Source organism: Abramis brama (genome assembly GCF_963993115.1).
Source record: "Abramis brama genome assembly, chromosome: 23".
Lineage (NCBI taxonomy): Eukaryota > Metazoa > Chordata > Actinopteri > Cypriniformes > Leuciscidae > Abramis > Abramis brama.
In genome coordinates this window covers 16,639,192-16,666,654 of record NC_139985.1, presented here as the reverse complement: position 1 = coordinate 16,666,654, position 27,463 = coordinate 16,639,192, and the positions used below count along the sequence as shown (strand labels likewise).

At 38.0% G+C, this 27,463-nt stretch overlaps 1 protein-coding gene across 1 annotated transcript in view; it reads right to left on the bottom strand.

The window, feature by feature from the left end:
- tbl1xr1a (TBL1X/Y related 1a) overlaps nucleotides 1-24,594 on the bottom strand; it is a 64,940-nt gene extending 40,346 nt beyond the window's left edge. The window contains exon 1 of the mRNA XM_084100597.1: nucleotides 24,305-24,594. The gene's annotated coding sequence lies outside the window, so the exon portion shown is untranslated. The remainder of the gene's footprint in view (nucleotides 1-24,304) is intronic.
- Between the last annotated feature and the right edge of the window lie 2,869 nt (nucleotides 24,595-27,463).

The window sequence follows — 27,463 nt, the reverse complement described above, 5'->3', positions numbered from 1 at the left end:
GTTCACACTCCATTTCATGCACATGCTAATGCTTGCAATGATTTTGCACTGGGGAAATACCAAACTATAGCCGATCTCAATCAGTAAACATACTGGGGAACTGAGCCATTTGGATTAGCCTGAGGGAGATACTGGATCTTGGAGAGAGATAAGTCAAATCAATATTATGTTTAAGGAAGCGACTCACAGAATATATTGTTTTTCCAGACCATGTGTTGGTATTGGGTGCAGGAAAGCAGGATATTTCAAGATAGAGAGATGCCATTGACGTGTGTTATTCCACCTACAGGCTAAACAAAAGAATAATGGCTGTTAGCCTGTGAATGAGCTGTGATGGTGCAGTGGCACTAGTGATACTCCACAATGAAGCAGGGTTTATTATTTTCTTAAATAGACATCATGTCCAAAAAAAACAAAACAAAAAAGAGTCTCGCTTTCTGGCACATGCTGTACTGCAATGAAAAATCATGGTAAAATTGAACAGCAGATTTTCTGTACTTCTATATCTATAATAATTTATTGCAAACTTTGGTTATAATTACAGAGGTTATAGATTAATTGAGCAAAACTAGATGTGCCAACTATTTTCTCATTGATAAACTAAACCTGCGCTGGAGGAACACCTTACTGCAGAGTTCAGCTTAACCTTGATCCAACACACAAGTCTGACAGTTTCTAGTAATACTGAAGACCTTGATTAGCCAGTTCAAGTGCATTTAATTAGGGTTGGAATAAAACTTTTTGGATGGCGTCCTTCCAAGAGCAGAATTTTACACCATTGATTTGGCTTTAAACCTATTTTTGCTTTAGCTGTAGAATTTTTATGTGGTTAAAACTTAAGGTGATACATAAAAGACAACTTCTTTGAAAGACTTTTCAGCTTAGCATCTCTCCAGTAAGTTGCATCTCTAAATCCATACCCTTTAAAGTATCATCACAGCAGCCATTAAAGCACCACTAGGCATGTGATCAGCTTAAGACAAAAACAGAAGGAAAACACTAGGGCTGGGAATCACTGGGTACTTCACGATACGATACGCGATACATTGTTCACGATACCGATAATTTCACGATATGGATAATCGATATAATCGATATATTATCAGTAATAACTCACAATATATCATGTTTTAAGAAATAAAAAGATTTTTTTTTTAATTAGGAAAATTAATCTCCATTTATTTTTTTGGATGAAACGCAATAACAAAAACAACTTGTGTCTTATCAGTTGCAACAAAACAGTCACAGACACTATTTTTGTTTTGCTGCAGATGATTTTTTTCACTCGGGAGAAATCGAGTGGAATCGATGCCTGCGTGGTCGCGGCTCGCAGCGTGTGAGAGGAATTACAAGCGGAGCCGAGCACGTTACGAGCACCTCCCGACCTCCCGATAATATTTAAACATGTTTTTCCACCAGCTGTCCCCTATTGCCTAATCATACACAACCACGTCGATGGGGCTATACCTCAGTGGCAGCAACCATACAGCGTGCGCATACACTGTCGTCACTGTCACATACACACACACACACACACACACTTTTCTCTCTCTCTCTCTCTCTCTCTCCCATTCGCAACATGACGGTTTAGCGCGAAAGCCCACGTGATTGCTGCCGGCTCGGGATACAATTCATGCAGGACAGTCGTGCCGTGTACCAGCTGCTTTAACGCGATTATCAGTTAAACTGACTCGCAACGTGTGCAATATCTCACGACCTCCCGAGTGTCCGAACTCGCACCGTGTACGCCCGCCCTAATGGCTTTTAAGATCGATACTTGGCAAGAGCGCATCGAGAATCGATCGCGGGAGAAAATATCGCGAGATATCGCCATATCGATATTTTGGCGCACCCCTAGAAAACACCTATGATCCCTGGCTTGCATGCTATGGATGTCCTGCAGATGGCGCTGCGCTCAGTGTGCTGTCAGAGGTAATCAGTCCATAAAAAAAATTTATTCAAAAATGTAACATTTTGCAGTTTTAGTAATTGTTTAAGGCCCTTTCATAATACAGTATTTCAATCTTAATACAGTAACGGAAAAATCACATTTTCAACAATAATTGTAAAACAATAACTGTCAGACTGACCGTAAATTGCCAGAAAAGCTAATCATTCAGGGAAACGACGACTAGCCGATTATGAAAATATGTTGATTACCAAAATCCTTAAAAGGCCCACTGAAGTGCCTTGAAACACGCAGCATTATTCAGTATGCTGATAATTTCCACTGAAACAGGAAGACAGGGCGGGACATATTGAGCAGCTCCTCCCCTTTTATTAAAATGGCCAATAGCGTTTCATTTATATCACAGCTCGGTCAGAGCCGTTGAGCTTGGCAAAGCTGCATTTGACAGCTTATGACAGCCAGATTCCCCTTTTAGATTTAATATGAAACTGTTACTAAAGCAAAACAGTGAACGTAATCATGCTGAGAAAGAGTAGTTTGAAAAGTGTGTCATTTATATTGGCGCAAGGCACCGGTGTTATCTCTTCTGCTCATCAGTGCTGTTTCTAATGATGGGTCTGTCTAACCGTGTCTCCTCCTAATCTCCTCCATCGCTTTAAAATATGCCATTCTGTGCAGAATTCAAACGGGTCCGAGTCTGATATGTTTTGTCTGGTCTGTGCCAACTCGCGCATATGATCCGCTCTGCGCTGTCGCGTCTCTGGAGCGGAGCAGACTGTGTGCGCCCTTGCGTGACACTAACGTGAAACCAGACTTCATTCGCCCCAATGGAAAGCATATTTACACTGTCTGGAACGTTCCCTATCCCCTATATGGTGCATTATGTGCCATTCACAGGACACTTCACATTCTAGAGAGCATTTGATTGGACAGAAAATCTGATGAGAAGTTGAAGTGCGGCGTGATGTCATCAAAATCATTGATCCATATCTTATATCTTCTAAATGCGAATTTTGTCATTGTTTTGGAGCAAACTAGCTTATAGATAACCTTAAAGGAGCTGTATGTAAGAAATGTATTTCAATTAATCATAAAATGGCCCTGATATGTCACTAGACATTAAGAAATCATGTTCATTTCAAATACTTATATCACTGACAACAGTAGTACGGCCAGGATATTGTCATTTAAAAAGTGAAGTTGCAGCCCTCAACTGATGTTGATGTTGTCATCTTGTGTTTTGGCCTGAAGCGCCACCCTCCACCTATCTACCAATCACGAATTCAGTAGCGTTTCTGCATCCGGGTTGCCAGCTCTGCTCTAGTTACCACAGCTACGTAGCAGCCTACGTTCCTGATGGATCCTGCAGCCTATCTGGCAACCTCGAGTCAGGGGGGAGGGGGAGGGGATACACCGCTCTACAGTAATTTGAAAGTGATTGCAGTACCAGTTTTGGCCACAATCCTACATACGGCTTCTTTAAGGCTAACATTTTCATACTAAAAGTCAAAAAACTTTTTTTCCATGGGCGGGATAAAGTCATTCCAATCATGTGATCAGAACCTTCACATTCCTGATCGAAATATTCCCAGTGCAGATTTCGCAATGGGTCCAACATGGATTCGGCATGATGAACGAAAAATGTTGCTTGGTTTAAAAGTGACTTCTGCGTGAACTGCGCTTCCTACATTGATACTCTATAGACAATAGACAGTGGACATTTTTTGCCTGTGAAATGTCATCAAAATGTTGCTAATGTGACCACACTTCACTACAAAACCACAATAACAATTTAAAAAATGTCAAAAATTTTAATCACGCTGATCCTTGAAAGATCTGACGCCATGCTCTCTAGCCTTCAGCAAAATATATAATTCCTCCGTCCTGATGCCACGTGACTGATGTGCTTGGCCCTTTTACTCTCAGAGAACAGATACTGTGATCTCAACTTAGTAAGACGAGGTTTCCCATTCCCTATACTGAGTCCAAGTACCCTAATTACATAGCCTGTCTATCCAAGCATTGGTCTAATGGATAAAAGTAATTATGCTAAGGGACAGTGGTCCTTCTTCACAATTGTTAAATGCATATTTGGTCTAGACAACATGGCTATCTGACAGATAATGGTCTAGTCAAAATGAGCGATCAACTGAAAGAAACATCTTGACAGTGGCAAAAAAAAATCATAAATAGAAAAAACTCTCTCTTCAAACAAGCAGCAGACAGATAATGTGCCATTTCTGTCTGTCTACACTGTGTGTGCCAGAGAATAATCTCTCTCTCTAAACTTACTGATAAAAACTAGCATAATAAAAACACATGCAGATACTGCATTACTGGAGTTGTATCAGATGAAATCTCTGAAGAAAAAGGGTGGGTTGCACATTACGGGATTTCAACAAATTACGAAGCCGTTTAAGTTATGTCTAAGCTTATATGATCACAATATTGATTTCATGATTCTGTCATTTTTGTTTTAAATATGATTTTTATATCAACAATTCTCATCACCACAATATCACAAAGAACTTAATACTAGCCTAACTAACATAAGTAAAAAAAAACAAAAAAAAACAAGCTGTGATAAAATGGGAACAAAGAAACTAATTACAAGCATTAGGACAAAAACTACAACAGAACAAATGAAATATTCCTACAGCTAGAAGTTTTTCAGGTAGGTCTAAGAAATACAACATAAATTGTGTAAAGCAGTGGTTCTCAAACTTCTGTCGTACCCCCTAACATCCTTCTCTCTCTCTGCAGTCACACCTTTTTCATTAAGGGACAAAAATTGCCCCCTTAAATCGTTTTTTTACCTTTATAAAATAAATGTTACACAGATTCGTTCACTACTGTGTGTTGCTCTTGCTCTGTGGCTTTCATTGGAACTATTATTTTGTTGCAAAATAGAGCAAAAAAAACAATGAAAAAAAAATAGTTCATCAAACGAAAGGGGAATATTAAGCGTTTCATTTTAAACAATATTGTATAAAATCATTGTTACATTTGCAATCATGTGGATATTCGGGAAACATTGCATTCGTGCTCGTATAATATACGATCAACATTAAAAACAAGAATTCACACAGGGTATGTTCTTTTATCGAAGAGAGTTTGAATCTTAAATAGATCTCTATGCACAGTCTGTGTCTATATTTGTTCTTTATGCTAGTAAGATAAATCCCCACTTTTACAAAATGTACATCCGATTCAAATTGTTTCTTTGAGGTCATGATTCGATTAAAAATCGATTCTTGATTTTGAATTAAAGTTCAATTCAATATATGTAACGGATGCCAGCTAGTAAGAACTGTGCAGGTAAAACCTCACTTCCCTGATCTCAAGAGGCGTTATAGCAACTAGAAACCGTGGTCTTTAGCCTCCTTGTTAGAGCGCCCGCCTCCCGCGCCAGAGATCAGGGTTCGGGGCCCACACAGAACAGGGCGAGTAAAGACCTGGGATCACATGCATAGATAAGATTGTAGTTTACTGTTTTGTGTCACTTTTCTTGACTGCGGTAGAGTTTAATAGGTTCAGTAATAATCTAGAAGAAAAGGTTAGGTATCGGTTTTGTATGGATTCCGCAGCATGGACGCAGCAGTGGACCGTTCTTCGTGTTTAAAATGGATTGGAAACGTGCTGAAATTAATGAATAATATAATATATAGGCTAGAACAAATTTGAATCTGACCCGCAGAGGAACATAACTGGGGCTGCCTGATATCAAGACACGTAATCCCTCGATCAGAGCTTCACACTTGCGCAAAACAGAAATATCTGATAAAGCGTTTTACTTATTTTTCTCAACCTGGCAACCATGTGCACACACTCTGTCTCCACTATGGATAAAAGTGCTGGCTTTCTGAAAACACCAGTAAGCTTGCAGTTTAGCGATCTGCAGTTCGATATTCTATTCACAGAAAAGTGAAATACATCAAGTCTGTGTTCATTTACGGGCCTGAGAGAGAGATCGCGCATGTATGAATTACCTCAGTCTGCAGCATTTCTCTATTAACAGTGAAGTGGTGAGTTTAATTGCTTGAAAAAAAAAAAAGTGATGACACAAACTCCTTGCAGAGAAAGATAATTTAGCCCTTCAGTGGTGAAGCTATTTTATTGATAAAAATTGCAGGGCAGTGTTGAGAAGTTTCTGTGTTGATGATTTTTTTCTGTGTACGTGCAGCGCGATCTGTGTGAGTGACTGTGTGAGTGTGTGTGCGTGAGCTACAGTGAAGAAAGCACATTACTTTATAACACTAATTTTTGAACAATTTTACTTAAATGTAGATAGTCTGTTAATTTGTGCAATGATAACCTACAAGCTATGATTTTAATTAATAAAGTAGAATGAGTAAATTATTATTTATGTACTAAACAAGAAGAAAACAATCAGAATATTGTACATGGTGGGAGTGCCCAATGTTAACATGAAACCTATATTGTTACAGTGCTTCATAATGCAGAGGGGAACTATAGTTAGCAACGCTACCATAGCATGCAGTTTTTAATAAACAGCTGTTATACTAAATTCTGCTGAGGTGAAATTTAGTGCAGACCCATATCATGATATATATTGTATCATGGCCTCTGTATCAGGATACCTATCATATTGTGACTTTGTTGCGGATACACAGCCCTAGCTGTCAATAACGATTTTTTCTGTAATCGAGTAATCGATCAAATCCTTGTTTAATATTGGCCAATCAACATTTAACTCAAATGTTCACTTAATCTTTACGATAGAAATGAAACAGCCACTCTAATTTCTTGAACAAAAACATCAAAACGAGAGTTTAAACTTTTATTTTGAAATCGCGTTCACATATTAAGAAACATATTGATGTATTCTCCTGTGTTGATGTAGGTTTATATGATTTACGTTACAAATCTGGTGAGCAGAGATGGAGTTTGTTAACCAAGCTGCTTGTATGCATTCCACACATATAAACGCATTACTTTGCTATGGAACACAAAACGCATCAGACTGGATGCGTTCCCAAATGTGCGCTATTAGAATCCCAGACAAACAGCACATACAGACTTAGTTTGTGTGGAGCAGCATTTACTGTGAATGGAGCCACTATGGGACGCTGCAGTAATAATTAAAGAGTTACGCTTCACCCTTTGTGATTTCACAATAGCACTATGCTATATTATAATGTTTAAATGGGTTTAATATTTCATGCAGCCTAGGGGTAGGCGATCTGACAATTTTATATTGTTATTGATCCTAAAGATGTCCAAAATCTACTTTTCAAGCGAATCATAGAGATTGTGATCTTTTACGTCCTCTTTTATGATTGTCGTCTGTGGAATGTGCCACTTCTGGTATTTTGTCAGTTAATCGACACCGGTATATAGCACAAAAGAAAATTCAATTCGATACTCTAATTTAATCAAGGAATCAAGACGGCCCTACAGAAATGAGATGCTCTTTTGCTGCTTATAGCGCATGAATGGTCTGAAATAAATTGTTTTGAATCGTCAAGGCTTAAAAACACATTCAAATGATAGCCTAAGCTTTCGTGACTGCGCAGCACGGCAATGTCACGTGAGGATAACCACGACAATAATGCAAAATCTCTACTGGTTGAAAAAGTTCTACCGGTTTATCATGTCTACTGGTATATTGGATATATAATATTGGATATAGCATCAAACCCTTACAAGTTGCTCGACAGTCCCCCCCCCCCCCTTTTTGGCCACAATGCAATGTATCCATAATAAAGCAGCAGCATGGTACAATAGAACATTTAACTTTAATGGTCATTCACGGTCAACAGAAATGCATAGAGATATTGAAGGGAAAAAAATAATTTACTTCAATCAAAAAAATTAATCTCCCAGGATCCATGTTCATTTCATTTTTTTCCCCTAAAAACAACCAAAGCTCATTAACTGATCATTAACCGTTAACCGACAAGATTGTTAAATTAGAATTAAATTAAATTAGAATAGATAAGTGTCTGTGACCCATTTGTTTTCCAGGGATTTAGTTTAATAGCAAATAGCAGCATTAACAACAGAACATGAGGATTCCCACATTGTCACATCACGCACATGCAGCGCTTCTGTTAATGGACAAAAGCAGAGTAAAATAATATATAAAAGGAATAAATAGGCCTGCACACAAAATACATTTCACTTAAATAATTAATAGATTAACAAAGCGAAGAAAAAACAAACAAACTGTGCAACAAGTAATATAGCCTATACAGTCTTGCATTCCATGTAAAAAGTCTGGCAAGTAAAACAAAAACAAAAAATACTAATGGCGACTCGAGCTCCAGTGTGGTTGTATGAGCATCCCTACTCAAGCTAGCTGAAAAAAGTACACTCAGTGATTGCTTTTCACTGTCTTTTATACTCTAATCCATGCTACTCATGAGATTTGACAAATGCATCAATAACTCAAAACCTGAACCAAAGAGATGAATTAACCACCTTGATCCAATTCTTTTCTGACATTAGAAATGCATTAGAAAATCCTGTGTGCACTGCAAAGAACCCATGAGGTGAATGATTTCAGAAGTAAGAGATAAGAGTAACCAATGATCCTCCACCATCCAGACCGGCCAACAAATCAAGATGCATCGAGTCATACTACGATTTGTCTCAGGCTCATGGGAGTGTGTCAATGCACAGGAAGACACTTCCCGGGATCTCCTCCCCCACCTCTGGTAACAATGCAGTGCTTCTTTCAGGGAATTACACTGTTCTGTTAGCCGTGCTGGGTTTGCCATCCAATTTAACAAGAACGCCACTTTTGATTTGCAGTTTGCTGGCAGAGTTTCAAACTTGAACTTTATAGCATATTCATTCCCTGGATGGCATCCTTGAAGTTTTAAAGCATATGTCGCTTTGCAGCATCAGCAAAATATTTATTCTTGCAGGGAACAGCAATCGAGACAAGAAAGAAATTACATGGGGAAAAAACGCTGTAGCAAAAACGTTCATAGGTCTCCCAGACCTAATCCATGTACCATCTCAGACCGCATCAGAGGAGACCCCAGGCACTTCTGTGTTATTATTTGAATACATGCATGAACACACATAGTCCTATCCCAGACACTCTAAAAATAGAAATGTCTGTCAACTGCTGAACTTCCACATTCTTCATTTGATAAAACCATGTATGGGTCTGGTTCATGAATGCATTAAAGCAAAACTAGGTTTACAAGAGTCTGTGATGGATGTTAAAAGGAAAGCTACACACGCCAATGGTTTGTTTGTAAAACTCAAAAAGGATATTGATCCAATATTCAGAATTTCTGCTGGTTTAGGTATCGATCAGAATGATGAGTGCCAATCCAAATCTGATACAGTGCATACTTGGGGTGTGCGATATTGTCAATGATAATATCGTAATTCTTGTTTTAACGATATGCGATCTGACATTAGAGTATATCTCACTTTACAAAAACACATCCAGAGAGCGCACGCATGCTCTACGTGATGTATTCTAGTAGGTTAGAGTAGTGTGTGTGAGCATAGAGTGCACGCTTTCACAGCGTGATTTAGTCTATTAAAATGAATCTATAATGCCCCCAAGATTCAAGATAAGGGGCAAAAATGCCCCTGTATGACTTTTATATTTATATAATTTAATATAGTTGATATCACATGAAGAGTGCTCTTTTTTTTTCTCTCCAAATATCAGCACGATTACAAATGTGATATTGATTTTATCACGCAGATTTTTTAGACAACAGTTCAATAAACAAGAAGTTAATATTAAGTGACTTACATTTTATACACAATATTGCCTTTTTTTTTTATCCATTTCGCCAACGTAAATAGTTCAAAACAAAGCCACAGGACTGTTTTGCGTCTCTGAGCAACACACGGCAGTGAATGACCGAATCGTCTGAATGAATGATTCAATGACTCACTCATTAAGACAAATGCTTTGTTCCTGAATGAATCAGCTGTTTGAATGAGTCGATTGAATCTCAATGAGCACGTTTACATGCACACCAGTATGCTGATAACTCACAAAACTTTACATACAAACCAAGAACCCGACAACGCAAGTAAACCGCGTTTACAAGACTTTATTAATAAATCAGGTTTTTCCCGGTAGTGACGTCAAAACCTAATATTTTGCGTATCTGACTCAGAGTATTTAATTTGTTATGTCGGTTGTGATGTTAAATAAAGCATTAAAAACAGAAGAAGAATATTGCAATATGTCAGAAATATGTTGGAAAACTTACGGCTAGGCCTGTCGCGATAATTAAATAACCGTCTGATCGCGATTATTTGATCTAACCGCGATTGTTTCAGACAACCGCGATTATTGCGCTCTTTTATAGGCCTACGACACAAGGGGGAAGTCATGGACCAAAATAAATAGACAAGCACTAATTGCGTTTTCCAGCAATATATTCAAAGTCATCTGAAGCCATTCCATAGCTTAATGTGAGGGACAGTAGTATATTTACATTGTTAAATTAAAGTTCACAAACTCGTCTGCAGCTGTCAATCATTCCGTTCAGCATTCAAACTCTGCAGCTGTCAATCATTCCATTCAGCATTCAAACAGCGCGCGTCGTCCGGTTACGACAGGATACTTTCTCCAATGTGACATTGACGTTATAATGCTTGATCTGTAGATAAAGGGCTGTGGATTTACATAAAATGACTTTATTTTGCTGGAGTTTTTTGCCGTTTCTAAATGACTCGCTCGCTACCGTGTGCCTACACAGCACAAGGACTATGAATTGGCATCAGACGCACAATAACTGGAGTTTAAAACTGTGAAGAAACAAATGATCAATAAACTGTTGGACAGATATAACGTACACTAGGATTTGTGCCCTCGACATTTCTTCGCTTTGTGCCGTGAACTTTTAAATGCGCACTTGTGCAGCGCTGCGCACTGTGACTCCATGTTGCTTTGAGCACATCATTCTGCACCCGCGATGCGCATACGCGCTTTGTTCCGCTCTGTTTTGAAGCGTATCATATTATCATGGTTTGTGCACATTTGTTTTTATTAACATGTTTAGATTTGATTAAATTACTGTGCAGATGTTTTCAAAAATTTCTTTTTGCTGCTGATTTATACACTCACTAAGTTTAATAAACAAATTGTCATAGCTATTGAATATATTTATTTAATATTTAAAGGTGTTAACTGTAATCTTACACTGCAAAATGATAATTTACAAAGGATTAAATTCATCACAATTATTTAACGAATGAAGCACAAAGCCCTAAAACAGACAATTAATCGGCATAATCGCCAAAGCCCTAACACAGACAATTAATCGTCAAAGCCCTAAAACTGACAATTAATCGGCATAACCGCAATTATTTTTTAGACAATTAATCGTCAGCCAAATTTCATAATCGTGACAGGCCTACTTACGGCTCATATATTATCCCCATGCAGTTACAGGTGCAAAATTACAAGAGAGCACTTTCATACATTTTTTGGATCAAGAAAGGATTTCCTCCTCCCTTACTGCAAAACACTCACTCTTGTCTGGATGCGCTTAAATCCGCAGTAAGGACACGTTCCTGTCACATTTCACACATGCGCACTTCAATAAGCCGACAGAAATCGAAGGGGCAAAAATCTAGCTGTGACGATCGGTTTATGACCTTACTCCGATAAAGGAAAACGGGTTAACGCGCTTACATGATCACATGCATTGTCGGCTTATTAAGCATAATCAGGTTAAGAACATGCATGTTAACGCACTCAATGACTCACTCATTAACAGTGACTTGCTGCCAACTACTGGTGGCTTTAATTTCATATTTAAAGTATATTTTCATTTTTACAATCATTTCAAATACCAATATTCAACGTTTCATGTTTAGAACATCAAAACATTATTTATGCATTTGAACCTGCAGGTTAGCCTAAATGCATTCATGTCGCCTCTGAGTGTGTAACAGTGTGTAAAGACATGTCACTTCAGATGCAGCTTCTGTGTTTCCTCTGCATTGCAAAGATGAATTTTGTTGATACAGATTTCATTCGATTGGTAATAGCCCTATTGTGTCTTATTATTCTAATTGAATTTGTTGATTAAATGTAAGAATTGAGACACAAAAGATGATGCATACATTTAATTAGGTTATAAAAAATGGCTTTATAAAAGGTAAAATGCCCATAAAATGTAAAAATCTATTTAAACGTATTGGTAAAGATCATTTCACCACGCACAGAATATGAAGAATCAGCTGTCCACGGCAGGCCTAAACCTGCCAAGGTACTGGCACAATAACATACTCAGTAAATTATTGTCTAAATATTGTTATAGCTAAATAAAACCCCAGAAAATATTGAGATATAATTGTTTTGTTAATATCGCACAACCCTAGTGCATAATCATGTTTTTTTACTGTTAAAGCTCCACAAAGGCAAACAAAAACATCATAAAGCACCACAAAAGTGTTTGTGAACAATATTCCAAGTCTTTCAAAGCCATTTGATAGTCTAATGTAAGAGACAGATTAATATTTTAGTTGTTAAATTAAAGTGGATGGAAACTCTTCCCTCTGCTGCGGCTGTCAGTCATTTTCCATTCAGCATTCAAACAGTGTCGCGTTCGGTTACGACAGTCAGCATGGTAAAACTCTCCCCAAAATGATTCAATGTTTCCAATATTATTCATGATTTGTAGATAAAGGTCTGTAGATTTGTATACAATGACATCTTATCTTTCCTGGAGTTTATTGCCGTTTCTAAATGATGTGGCACACGCTACTCCTACTATGATCACATCACTGAAGTAGAGAGGACTTAGAACTGAATACCAATATTTCTTGATTTTCGATTCTCATTTTGATGAATCAAAATCGATTCTTAAATCCTGTTTTCAGTTGATAATTTTTTTTTAAATTGTAGCGTGCCTCCATCCAATAAATCTCAATATGTTTTGTGCTTTGTTACTTTTGATATGAAATAAAAGTCTCAGCTTTCAAATTCTGTCAGTTTTATTCCGAAATTCAAACAATGATTGCCGTTTTGGCCCTCTTTAATGTGGCGTGACAAATCTCTGCAGCAGAGGCATGATACAGAATCGTATCGGTTATGAAAAAGGGTATCGGTGCATGGGCATATTAGCCCATTTAAAAGCAAAACGTGATGACAAAAACTAGTCTGGGCCCGGTTCCCCAAAACGTTCCTATCGCTAAGTAGTTCTTAACCTATTCCTTAACCTCTCTCTTAACGTTGTGGCACGATTCCCGACACGTTCGTACGCTAAGTATATCTTCTGTAAGTCACACTTTCGTAAGGTTGGTCTGGACCACTCTTAGCTTTACCTTATCACTGTTGCAGGTCTATACGAATATAATCCTGAAGTTTTAATACACCCAGACAGTATTCCATTAGGCGAATTCAAGTGTTTTCATGCAAAGAATAAAATTGTCATTACACTGATTGTTGTTAGATTTTATATTATATTATTATTATATATTATTAATTTAATTAAAAAGCACTTTTAAAGGCCAGTGAAAGCATAGGCTACTGTCAGTTAAGTCCTATTCGGACGCTAATATTGTTTCGCATGGGCTTGTATGGTATTTTAAACATTTATAGGGGTGAGTCTGTGATTTTAGTGCCGTCCGAATCCATAATATCAGTGTTTTTTCTCACCCAACCCACGTAAAAATCCCTGGGCAAATTAGTACCTACTGTTTTTTGACAAACAGGTCGTGTGGTAATTTAATTGCCGTCTGAATCCACATCTCTGAGTTTACAAGAACATATTCAAAATCCATTGTTTAAATCCTTTTTGATCACTGCCGAGCACCGAGATGTAGGCCTACACTTTTATTTCTGAAATGCTGGAAAGTATTGCCAAGAACAATATTTCATCGCAGCTCCACCTCAGCGAACAAAAATGGAAAAGAGAAGAAAGCACGTACAAATTTGAAATGGTTATTATGGCAGCAATATATGATACAATTTAAAAAAAATATGTAGGCTAGGCTATTATAGGCTATTATAGTTTGGATTATTTTTTATAATATCTCATGAGTACTAATAAATGCAATTTCAACTATTTCTGAAGTGCTTCTTTTATAAAGAATACCGCTTTCTCACATAAACAGCCCCTGCACGAGAGAATAATTGATTCTCGAGCCATCGATATCAACCAATTCAGCACCATCGCCACGGACAGCACCCGGTAACGTTGCACGTAAGAAGGTATATCTTAAGCACCTTCCTAAGGTATGGTTCGGGGAACACACTTAGGAACATAAACAACTTTGGTAAGATATATCTTTCGAGTCTTCTTAGCGGGCTAAGAGTGAGCGTTATCGGGGAACCGGACCCTGAGCAATACAGCTAAAAAAAAAAAAAATATTTTAAGGGTGCTAATGTTTAAGTCCAATGATGAAGAAGTAGTTACAAATAACGACAGTCTTTATTAAACATCAGCCAACAACTCGAAACAGTGTGCCATGCACAAACAAACACCAACAATACCGGACCAAGAATGAGAGAAGGTGAGGAACCTAAATACACATGGTGATGAATTAAATAATGAACAGCTGTGATGATGAAATGAATATCCATGGAAACTGATTATGGCAAGGAAAAGGAGAACAGAGGAACACAGGAAAACAGGTGACTGAAAAACAAAAACAAAACTGAGCATAACTGTATCACAGGATTTGTGGGGCCGATCCCTGGAAACAGTATTGGCCAATACCAATCACCGAAATAAATAATCGGCCAACTATTCTTATCACCATTGTATTTTACGTATAAAAAAATTAAGATGAGAAAGTATCATGAATTGACAACCCTTTATGTATTGGCAAGCAACATGTGCAACATTTTCCATTCACTCTCTTAGAAGTGAGAAGTGAGGGAACAGCTTAGAGCCTAACAAACATAGCATTCCTGTGAAATAAATAATAAAATGAAAAGAAAAATGGAAAAAAAAACAGAACACTCTTTATCAACATAAAGTAATTAAATGTAAAACAACACTGCATAGTCTTAACTGTATAAATTACATATAGATTAATCCTACTAAATCTACTAATGATTTAGAAGTGATTTTCTCTGTCTTGTTTGATTTACATTAAATGACAGCGGGCAGGAATATTAGGCTGCTGTCACTTTAAGATCTGCAAGGGTCCAATATACTGTTATGTGTTTTCTTTGTCAACTGTTTACATTCACTTAAAACATAACCGAAAGTGTTTACGAGGATATTTTGCCATATTTTTGTGTGTATTTGCCTGTTCAAGTGCAAAAAGATGCTGAAAAACACTTAGTTTAGTCTCACGCATTATTCAGTATGAGAGGTGGCTTTCTGTGGGCATGTTTTGGATGTGTGTGCACAGCACGGAAAAGGTGCGCTGATCTTCTTGCACGTGAATGGTTTAAAGTAATATTAAAACGCATACAAAGGAATCGATAAGAGGAATCAAAATGTTAATTTTATAACAAGTATCCAATTCCAGAACTGGAATCGATTTTCGATTCCCAACCCTAGTTATGGTAAAGGGGTGTGACATTTGTTAAGCACGTTCAAATTGGTTGACCAATCACAACAGACTGGACCAGCTGACCAATCAGAGCACATTGCGCTTTTCGGAAGGAGGGGCTTCATAGAGACAGGAACTAAACAGAGCGTTACAAGCCGCGTTTCCATTACCCTTCAAATTGTGCAAATTGAAATTGCGAATTGAAAATACACTTAATGGAAACATGTAATTTTCGCAAAAACTCCCATTTAATCGCAAAAAAGTTTTTACACTCGCATGAGGTGGTTTTTCAGGCAATTCGAAAAAGAAATATTTTGCAAAACTGCAATGGAAACAGTTTTTGCGCATTTATAGGTCACCTGACATAGGCCTAGCCTAGATGACGCGGTGTGTTTGGACAGAATACGAGACAGAGTTCTTTATTAAATTCATATAAGACAAAATAATTACAGGAATAATGGATTCTAAACCTCAAATAAATGCCACAATCAAGACCTCGAAACAGATATGACGGAGAAACACCCAGAAACACCTCATATGTGCCGCTCACAAGTATAAGGGTTGTTTCTTACCATTAATGCTTGGAAAACACACATACATCTCCTTCGATTAATAATAATGGCTAGTGCAGTGGCTGGGATTAGTGGGCTACATAAACCTACCAACGTCCGCATATTTTCGAACAACCTTGCAAATGCCCCTTAAACTCATTATTCAATCACGCATTTAAATACAGTTATCAATCCAGAAACTTTGCAGTGTACTTAGCAACATGGAAAACAAAACTTGTTTATTTTCAGTAAAAATTCAGATTGTGAATGGGTAATAAACAATCACTAAGGCTGTCAATCTGTCTAAAGCGCAAGCTCACTAAATTCTGCATTCTTGCGAAAACTCCAGTTATAATAAAAAAGCTGTCTTAATTGTACAGTGGATCTCTTATTTACATATTATACACGTCTTTTTTGGTTATAATGAAAGGATTCGCAAGTTTGCGTCTCATGTTGAACAAAACAAAACCTTGTGTGTTTTTTCAGTGGTGTCAAGCGGATTCTGATGCCAACTTACTTACTAGCACCTCTGATCGTCCACTGTGTTCACACGCCAAAAAAATATGTTGACGTTCACTGCATCAATGACTACATTTACATGTGCACCAATAATGTGATTATTTCTAATAATCAGAGTGAGGTCTTAATCGCAGTAAGATGTTTACATGACACGAGCAGAACTCTTCACTCCAGGCAGTTTACAAGCAATTTTCATTATTCTGATCAAGTATAGTTATACCACACTCAGATAGACATACAGTATGCAGGTTACCGACCATTGTTGTAATCTACTCATACTAGGGCTGTCACTTTTGAGAAAACTCATTCGAATGGATATCAAATATCAAGCAATGTATTCGAATATATTCGAATATCTACGGGGAAAAAAAAGGAAAAAAAAACACCATAACGGAGATTAAATCACAAATTTATTAACAGTCTCACAGTCATAAACAAGACTCAGGCCACAGCCTGTCTGAAAAAAATGTTTGACTTAAAGTGTAAGTTGCAGGTTAACCACCAATTAATGTGTAAATTAAAGTGCTCTATATGTATACATTTAATTATTTCTGTCTTAAAATGCGTTAAAATAACATTTATTGGGGTTTCTTCAAAGGTAGCGTTTTTTTCAGTTACTGGGTGATGACGTCACAAGAGGAACTCGCAACCCATACTCTGCTAGATTCTTACTGTATTATGGCTATTTGGAGAACGACTGAGGATGTGAGAAACCATCAAATTCTTTATGGACCACAGCCCTACAATTTTTAAACGGTCAGGCGTGAGAGAGGGGACCCATGGCACTCAAAGAGTTATTAATGCTTGGTGTGAGGAGAATGAGTGGAGGGTTAGCCAGGTGTCCTGGTGAGTAACGTTAGCTACGTTAGAGCTAGTCTAGCCTGGTGCAAACTTAACCTGGATAATATAACGGAACAAGCAAGTCTTTTCAAAATATTTCCGTCATGTAGAATAGCATGGAGGGACAACGACTGAAGACATTATTTACTTACAGTAAGTCAGTCCAAATCAGAGCTGTAACGTTAGAGATGCACACACTGCACAGGCACCAATCGCTAGTCTCATCGACGCCTCAAACGTCATGTAATACCCTTCCTCAATCCACGCGTTATCAATTTCTCACGATTTAATTAGCGATGTTTATTGTCAGAAAAGAAAAAGATCGATGTCCCCATCACTGTGTTTGTGTGGGCTATGCCACCCAATTGAATCAGCAGTGGAGAGTGTGTGCTGCCGTGAGGTGAACGCGTTTTGGAGTTTAGTGGAACAGCTCGACCTGTGACCGGCTGATCTGACGTGCCTGAACCCGGTGCCTGAACCCGTTTGTTTTGCGAATAGCTTATTCTCATTTCAGGCAGGATCACGGCCCCCTTGAAATCAGCACACACGAGTATGTTTACAATTGAGTTATTTTATCCATAATTTTTTTTATCAAATAAAACATACAAACAACTTTTCTGAAGTTATGTAAGGCATCTATAGCTGCTAGCGTACGGTAACTCTACTAGTGAGTTCCTCTTATGACGTCACGCCCCATCTAGTGTAAGGGAGCGGGAGCGGTTAAAACCACTGTTAAAAGTGCCAACTTTTCATATTATTTCAGCATTTTGGTATAAAAAACAATGGTGGGCGGTTCTTATCTTTATGTTTAATAAACACATTGCATTATCTTCGTGAAAAATTTTACCTGCAATTTACACTTTAATGTTTGAAACAGCAGGTTATCAACTTAATCTATATGAAATGCCACTATGCATAGCCAATTCCAAAATTAGGCTGACATGAAAAAAAAAAGGTGTCGGATGTCGAGGATGTGTAGGTAAACCGTTTTTTGCAAATTCGGCAAACTACCTCATCTTTAACTGTTACTTTACCATCTACGGTGTAGAACCCCAAATATTTCCAGACACTACTTTTTAGATGAGTTGGGGTCGTAATTGTCCGCTCAGGCTGGCCATTCTGTGCGTTATCTTCGATTTTCAAAATAGGGTGGCTGTTGGCTATTATTCGCTTGATTTGGACATAGGCCTACTCTACAATACGTTTAGAGCGCCTGCTACTGGACGAGATGGCGAACAATAAAATAAAAACAAACGGTCTAATCATAGACTGTAAAAAATGCGCTACACATGGCACTTTAAAAACCGGATAGTTTATTTATAGTTCGATTACGGATATTTCACGTCATGTTCGAATGCATATTAGTGACAGCCCTAACTCAAACCAAATTAAAAATAAATTTCAAATTATTCGACGGCGTGATGCCGGGTTTGCCTACGCTGCCGTTGCGTTCTTCGTGCCGTCTGGATGAAGATACAGAGCAAAGACTGTGCAGCGAGTTGTGTTGACAGAGTTCAGCGATTTGGAGAAGAGAAAACTTCAGAATAATGTCACACAGTTAATTCATGAAGTTGTTTGAACAACACACGGCATCCGTGTAGAACCGAGCACACGCACTCAGAGGAGCGTTTCCCGTACAACGACGTAATGCGCTGCTTCACTACCATAGTACGATGCATCGTTGAAGAAATCAACTAGCTAGTCACGACTGTTTCCCGAAACCGTATTGTAGCAAATTGGTCGATCAACCACGTTGGTTAATGACGTCGTGCACGTGTTGGAGTAATAACAACTTTTAATGAATCTGTTTGAGATCGAATTAATGCTAGATGTTTTGCTGTAAATTACAGGCATGGCATCTGAGGACTAATTCTCATTTTTCTCAATTATTTAGCTTTATTTCCAGATTCAATCATAGGCTCGTTCTTACGTACTAGAGCACATACGCACATGCGCACTCTTCAAAAACGATTCTTTAAAATAAAAAAGATACAGATTGTACTATGTCAGCTTGCTTATTTTGCTCAAGATAAGGATTTACTGAGTCCACATGTCATGCAAACCATAGACTATGTTTCTAACCACAGCTCGAGAGCTGTCGTTCAGACCACACAACTTTGCGATGCTGTTTGAGGGAAACACCAACTTGCGACCATAGTTGGGTAACAGCCCAGAGCGGTAATAATACAATTAAGGTGTTACATGCCTGTTTATTACGATTAAAATTGTCATACGTCACATAGTTTAATGTGAGTATGGTTACTACGATTATGATCGAATTATTGCATTTATAAGAGGTAAAGTTTAATCGCAATATTGTTAAAATCCCATTATAATCGTGCATGTAAACACACTCAATGTCACAAAGTGAACGGAAAAAGTTTCCTGACAAACTGTCATGCCTTTGAATGTTTCCATAATTCTCAAACAACATGTGCCCTTTATACTAGGAAGAGCAAATTTACATGTTGAACTTGACCTTCAGGTCACACACAACAAAAGTATGTGGCCGTGTGGGTGGGGGGAGGGGAGCTACAGAGGTTTTATTAGTCTGAAAGAAAGCAGGAAGAGACAAATGAACAGCTAAAGCACGGGTCAGGAGTACGCCCATCCCCCAAACACAACCAGTCTGCAAGTTTCAGCTCTCGCTCAAGTAACCTTTAATCTGGGAAACAAAACCAACATGACCTGATATATGACTGCCCCCAAGGACCTCTCTGAGGAACGCTGCCCTAACACAAAATATTTGCATATCACCCATAAGCTGTTGCATAACAGTTATCTGGCCAGAAATGTTATATTAGGTCATCCCTAGTAATAGACATCTTAAAAAGCTAGCACATGGCTGAAAGAAAATGGGTAAGGAGATCATTCTACTGCCGATTTATCATGAAATAATCTGAGAAACAGAGAGATGTTATGAGAAGTGATCCGTGTTACTCATTGGCAAAGAAAAGGGGAAGTTACTTTCTCAAATTTTACTTCCACTTACGATCACATCTGTGTTTCACAGAACCTGAGGCAACATAGACAAAGGTAAACAGCCAGAGGTCAGACAACATAATAAAAACAAGATTCATTACTGTGGATCATATTATAGTTGAGTAAAACCACGTCTGAAAGCCTTTACTTCCTCATATTTGTGCTAGTTAGTAAACGAGTCAACATTTTAGAGTCCCTAAATGGTTTACAGGATTAACTAATGTTTACGATTTATTTAAAATATATATATATATATATATATATATATATACACAGTATATTGCATGCACAGATAGTCCCACCCAAACCTTACACAATGCTTTCGTTATTTTTATCTTTTGTAAAGCGTCTTTGAGTACCTTACAGTTTTCTATAAATAAAATGTATTAACATTATTATAGACACTATTTAATTTATTCAATATGCATCCCTGCATGTCATTAACTTATCCTTCAGACTGTACTCCTCCTTAGCCTGAATTATGAAAGTGCTGTGCTATTTTTTATGCTTTCACAACACTGCAAAACTATGTATAACAGCACATTTGAACTCGCTGTAACTGATATCTAAATTTAGTCAGCAAGCAGTTTCTGGGAATCATTCACAGAGGGAAGCTGACCATGGTGAAGTCAATCACACCAGGGACCGTCCTGCACGTCTACAGCGTCACACTTGAAATAGTTAACCCTGGGTAAACAGAATCCTGAGCTATCTTACTTTATGTTTCACACTGCTCATATTTTCTGAATGGACTTTTCAGACTATAAAGGTAAGAATGAAACTGTCTCTTCTTCACTTCCATTGACGCATTTTCCATCACTGTTTGACATTTTCCCCTCAAATGCTGAAACAACGCTGACTGTTTACCAAGAGCAGTATTTCCGTGATTGTCCAAAGCACGTGAATATGAGGCACACGTGAATATGAGGCACACGTGAATATGAGGCGCACGTGACACGATTTGGTTGTCGGTTGTTAGTCGTGACATTGTAACCACATCGATTCAACTGTACACGACTGGCACTGCAATGTGGGGTTAACAGCACAAAAGCGGTGCTAACACAAGTGTGAAATTCTAGCCAGGGTTAAAAATAGGGTTTAGAGCGACGATAACCCGGGGTTAAGTGCAGTGTGAAAAGCCCTATTGTGTCTTTAAAACCTACATTTTAAAAGAGAATTCTGAAGTCGTAAAGTATTAGCTAGCTTTTTCGAAAACGTATTAACACAACAGACAAAACAGGCTTTTATTTTACTTGATATTTTTACTAAAATTCCCAGTCAGTTTTTAAAGGGATAGTTCACCCAAAAATGAAATTTCTGTCATTAATTATTCACACAGTTCCAAACACGCAAGACCTTCGTTCATCTTCGGAACACAAATTAAGATATTTTTGATGAAATCCGAGAGCTTTCCGAGACAGCAACGTCATAACCACTTTCAAGGCCCAGAAAGGTAGCAAAGATATCGTTAAAATAGTCAGATAGTCAAATCGATCATAGTCATCATGTGACTACAGTGGTTCAACCTTAATGTTATGAAGTGATGAGAATAATATAACGACGACTTTTTTAATCAGTCACATATGCTGTTCACATTGCAAATGCAGTGCAGCGCTTCCGGGTTCTACGTCAGAACACCGGCTCAGTATTGGCCGACATTGTTCATGTGAGCAACCACGACGCATGCGTGCCATGAGTTGGCCAATACTGAGCCGGCGTTGTCACATTTCTAGTACCATTTCAAAACTAATTTGTATTCTACAGTATCCATCTAATTTTTAACATAAGAGCAGACATGGCCATTTTTACCTTGAATGTGCAAGGCTTCAGTCGCTTCCAGTTATTTTAGCTGAAAAAAAAACTCTATGATGTTCAGCTGCTTGATATTGCAAACTGCTTTTTGTTATCATATTATATTAATGTGTTATCAGGACCATAAACGTCCTGGTTTGTAGGGCGAATAGTACTATCATTTACTGCGCTTTGTTATTCTTCTAGTTATTTACCTATAGCGGCTAATGAATCAGTCTGGCACATTCACAGGAAATAGCTTACTTAAAAAATAAAAATAAGGTGGAAATATTGATGCAGAAGTCTGCAGTACAGTGTTATTTCAAACACAGCATGTGATTGACAGATCTGATAGAAGGCCACCAACCATATAATTCACAAATCGATCAAGAAACAGACCCGAATCATTTTAACTTGACTCATACTCCACGTTAAACAAATAAAGCGGCAACACTACGGCGTCTCCTAGGACAAATGTTCATAGAAACCAAAGAGATAATGCCAAATTGAGTTTGTTTACTAGTTGCCCTCCATGTTTGATGCAATCACGGTGTGCGACCAACTGCTGAAGAAATCGAGACGCAGACTTTCCCCAATTAAAAATCCACTTTAGATATTACCAGTCAGTTTATGATCAATTACAGTATTAATACTGGATCGAATTGCATAACTACACAACAGTTACAGCAACTGTGTGCTTCAATGACCTTGCAGAAAATAACACAGGCCTTGTTCAAGAAAGCAGACCACGGCAGGCATTTTCAAGCTCACACCACCATCTGCCCATCTCATCTCAACCTTGAGGCTCAAGAGAAACAGGGTCAACGGCATCGCAACAGAGCACAGACACAAACGTCACGTTTCAACACGCCGGCTGGCCCACTGCGATTCTGCTCCACGAGGGAAAGAAAGAGGGGGGAAGGGAAGGGAAGGGGGGGGGGCGCAATAGATCAGATCTGTCTGTCCCATCCCCCACATCTTGCTTCAATCCACTCTCAGTCAGGCACAAGTTACATAACCGTGCCACTCTTCCACTTAGAGAGATGCAGATTTCAAACAAAGACTCACTCTAAGAGAATCTAAGACAGAATGTACTTATTTAAAAAGCTTTATTTGTATGTTTACTGCATTTTTATTTATCATATGCCTAATTTCGGAGGAGGTTGTGTAAAAACTAGCTAGGTTAACCTAACACACAATACTAAATGACTTTAGGGGTTGGTGATCTAAATATGTTGCATGTGAGCCATTACAATGGGAGTTTCCAGACACACATGGCCTTCAGATTACACACACACACACACATTACAAAGCTCCCCACCCCCACAGTAGACTTAATACTATGATCCAAATACCACGAGCACACACATTTTTCTAATATAGACCAGCATTTTACACTCAAAATACAACTGTACTCTTTAAATGACTGCAATGTAAAAAAACTAAGCCACAAGTCATATCTTATCTTGGTGCCATATGCATTGCATGCTTTGACAATGACAGTGTATATAATCAGTGTGCATACTAAGAAATATCACTTTACATGTAAACAATTATAAATTCATGATCCTGTCATTCAACACACACTCTTGTTTATCCAAACACTGAATGTGAGTTGAGCTCCCCTCCCCCACTCTCATAGAGTTAGTGCAGTGCCCACAACACTGTCATGTGCTCGTGCTGATCTTCATGTAGTCTTATTATAAACATGGATTATAATTTACATTATGTTCAAATGCTTTGTCTTTAAATAAAGAACAAAAGACTGTAACTCACAAATCATCACAAGTGTTTTTAAGAGGTGCATCACTTTAGCAGAATAATAGAAGTGCATTTCAGCTTAGTAGATTTTATGATGCACATCACAATAGACGTTAAATATTAAACTTATATTAAATTATATTAAAATACACCAATAATTAACATAACATTAGATGCAAATAATTAAATCTAATGCATAATTTACTTAAAATAATGTCAGAATTACATAGTAATGTCTTATGAAATTGTTTTGCACACATCTAAACTACCAAACAATCTGAAGTGGTGCTGCATTTACGCGCGCGCACGCACACACACACACACACACTGCTGCCCATCCCCCACCCAGTCAGATCCTCCAAAGAAATGCCCTTGCCAAATTATAAATCACTATATATTATTATTAAAAACACACAGAGGTACATTAACGCACATATACTGCTATACTATCGATATAACGAGTAAAAATTAAGAAAACACTCACTTTAATACCCGGATGAGCGCGAGGACTGCCTTTCAATGCTTGTGTGGAATTTCCTCCTCCTCGACTATTTTGTCAAATATTGCTCAAACAAAGCGTTATAAAGCTGCTTTGAGGCGCCAGATCGTCAGATAAATTCCCAAAAAAGCGTCCGGTCCCGTTCGCATCGGCGTGGAGCGGAATAAAATCGTTTAAAAATAGATTTAAGAGCGATTGAGGTACATTGTGGGGCTGTTTGCTAGTGGAGAAAGAGCCAAACGGTTCAGGAGCAGCCAACGGCTTCAGACACTCAAACACTGGAGAGGTGACTTTCCAAGCGAAAATGGGGGAGGCCTGGGCGGTTGTCTCTGCAGCTTTGTTGAAACTGAAGGAGGAATATCGCAATAACATGCCTGTTCGTTCCATCTCGATCGGGATTTTACACTAAACTGCGACACAGGTGTATAATTTAAACGAGGATTATCCCTCCCATAAACTACGGGACTGTTTCTGACACATAAATGGCGATGTTTGTATATTGTAATAATACAATAAAAATGATTATACTATATTGTGGTGTTAAGATATATTGATATTTTTTGGTATTTGAATGGTTTTTCATACAATATTTTTGTTAAATGTTTAAATATTTTATGTTGTCTTAATGTGCCATTTTTGTAGTCATTGTTACAATGACGATTCATGTTGTTTTGTTTGTTTTCATTTACATGCTACTTATACTGCGATAGCTGTAATGATTTGTTTGCACAACTTCGGTCGGTAACTTGAATTTACGATAATTAACATGTAAATGCAGCTGTTTGGTAGGTTCACGTCATGTTCTTAAAATGTCAATAAATAAAGTTTACATTGTCGTTAAACTTATAATTAATAATTAACTTGACCATTGTGACATGTAAAATAGCGACAAAATGGCAGCAACAGTTAAAGGGATATTTCACCCAAAAATGAAAGTGCTGTCATCATTTACTCACGCTCAAGTTATTTCAAAACCTGTATGGATTTCTTTATTCTTAACAGAAAATAAGATATTTTGAAGAATGTCGGTAACCAAACACTTGATGAGCCAGCAGAAATTCATACCGGTTTGGAACCACTTGAGGGTGAGTAAAGGATAACAGAATTTTAATTTTTGGGTGACCCTTTAAAGGTTGTTTTGTACACATATTTCTGTTTGATATACTATTTTATTATAGCCACTATTACCTGGTGTGCTTTTTTGTTCTTAAACATGTTGCACAAACATTTAAAGGGGGACTAACAAAAATGTAGTGATTAAATATTTTGCTGTCAACAACAACACATGGACCCATTTTGGCCCTGTGAGTGTTGCCATAGTAACAAGTCATTTCTTAAAATGAGAATGTGAACAGCTCTGAGTAGAATATCATGATTACAGTAATTCAAGAATTGAATAATAATAATAATTCATGACATTTATATAGCGCTTTTCTCGGCACGCAAAGTGCTTTTACATGGGGGGGATCTCCTCAACCACCACCAATGTGCAGCACCCAACTGAATGATGCGATGGCAGCCATATTGCGCCAGGACGCCCACCACACACCAGCTTATTGGTGGAGAGACAGAGTGATGAAGCCAATTAGTATGTATGAGGATGATTAGGAGGCCATGATGGACAGAGGTCACTGGGCAAATTTGGCCAGGATGCCGGGGTTACACCCCTACTCTTTCGAAAAACATCCTGGGATTTTTTGTGACAACAGAGAGTCAGGACCTCGTTTTACGTCTCATCCGAAGGACGGTGCTCTTTGACAGTATAGTGTCCCATTCACTAAACTAGGGCGTTAGGACCCACACAGACCACAGGGTGTGCACCCCATGCTGGCCTCACTAACACCTCTTCCAGCAGCAACCTGGTTTTCCCAGGAGGTTTCCCATCCAGGTACTAACCAGGCTCAGCCCTGCTTAGCTTCAGTGGGCAACCAGTCTAGGGTGGGCTACAGGGTGATATGGCTGCTGGTTGAACAGCATTAATCCTTGTTATGTGTTATATGGGATGGGGGAGGGGTGCGGTTGCCTCCAAAATAAATGCTAAATGTCATGATTATATGATTATTCGATTAATCACATGACCAGATGTAAAAAATAATTTGGTTGCCATAGCAATCATGTTGGCCATGTATGAAAAATGCTGTCTGTACACAGAGAAAGGCTTCAAGTTGCCTTTATCTTGTTGGTTTTTAAAGGCAGCACAGACAGTTTCTGTGGTTAGTGGAAAAAATAATATCCATATCAGTTTTTTAAACCTTAAACGTAACTTGTAGTCATTGAATATTCAACTGGTTATTGCAAAAGCTGATTTGAATTTGTTGTAAATCACTATTGATGTTATGGCGCCTTGGAGGTTTTATAAAAAAACGCTGTCTGTTAAGTCATTGAGCGACTGGCCAGAAAGGCTGGTTTTAAATACAGCCGTTGTGTTCTTTGGCTCTTTTGACACTCACTTCTTACTCTTGTTCTGTGTCATAACACAATCAAAGTGTTTAGGGTGGAGGGTTTGTGTCTGTTTGGTTGTAATCTTATCAAACCTCGAAGTGTGTAAAAGCCTTGAGCAGAAGGACTCTCCTCCTATCTTCTCTTGTCCTTTTGCCTTTTCTCCTTTCCTTTCAAACATCTGTTTATCACAAAAATAACTTTATACTAGATGAGGAAATTTGGTGGTTTAACTGAATCCTCAGCTAAAAATATGAAATGCGTCAGAAACCGCATACTGTCTGAGTAGGTACTACATTTGGTTTGAAACTTGCTCCATGTCTGTTAAAAAAAATAAAAAAATAATAATAAATTATATATATATATATATATATATATATATATATATAGTATGATTGTGTGTAGTTAGTATGAATTAAATTTCTGATGTACTACATACACCATGTGGTCACTGTCATGTGACCTACAGTGTCAGTTGCATCACTTCACTTCCATTTACAAATCCACTCATGGGATAGTATAATGTCCAGTGGATGCACACTTCAGAATCTCACCAGAAGTAGTTTGCTCTTAAAAATAAATTGTTTTTTTCGGCTCTCTGATTGGTGTAATTTTCTGCACAGCATCATGGGTAATGTAGTTTTTAACCAGGAATTTCACTATTAAACATGATTATTTTAAAAATAAGCTGAAATAATGCGGGTT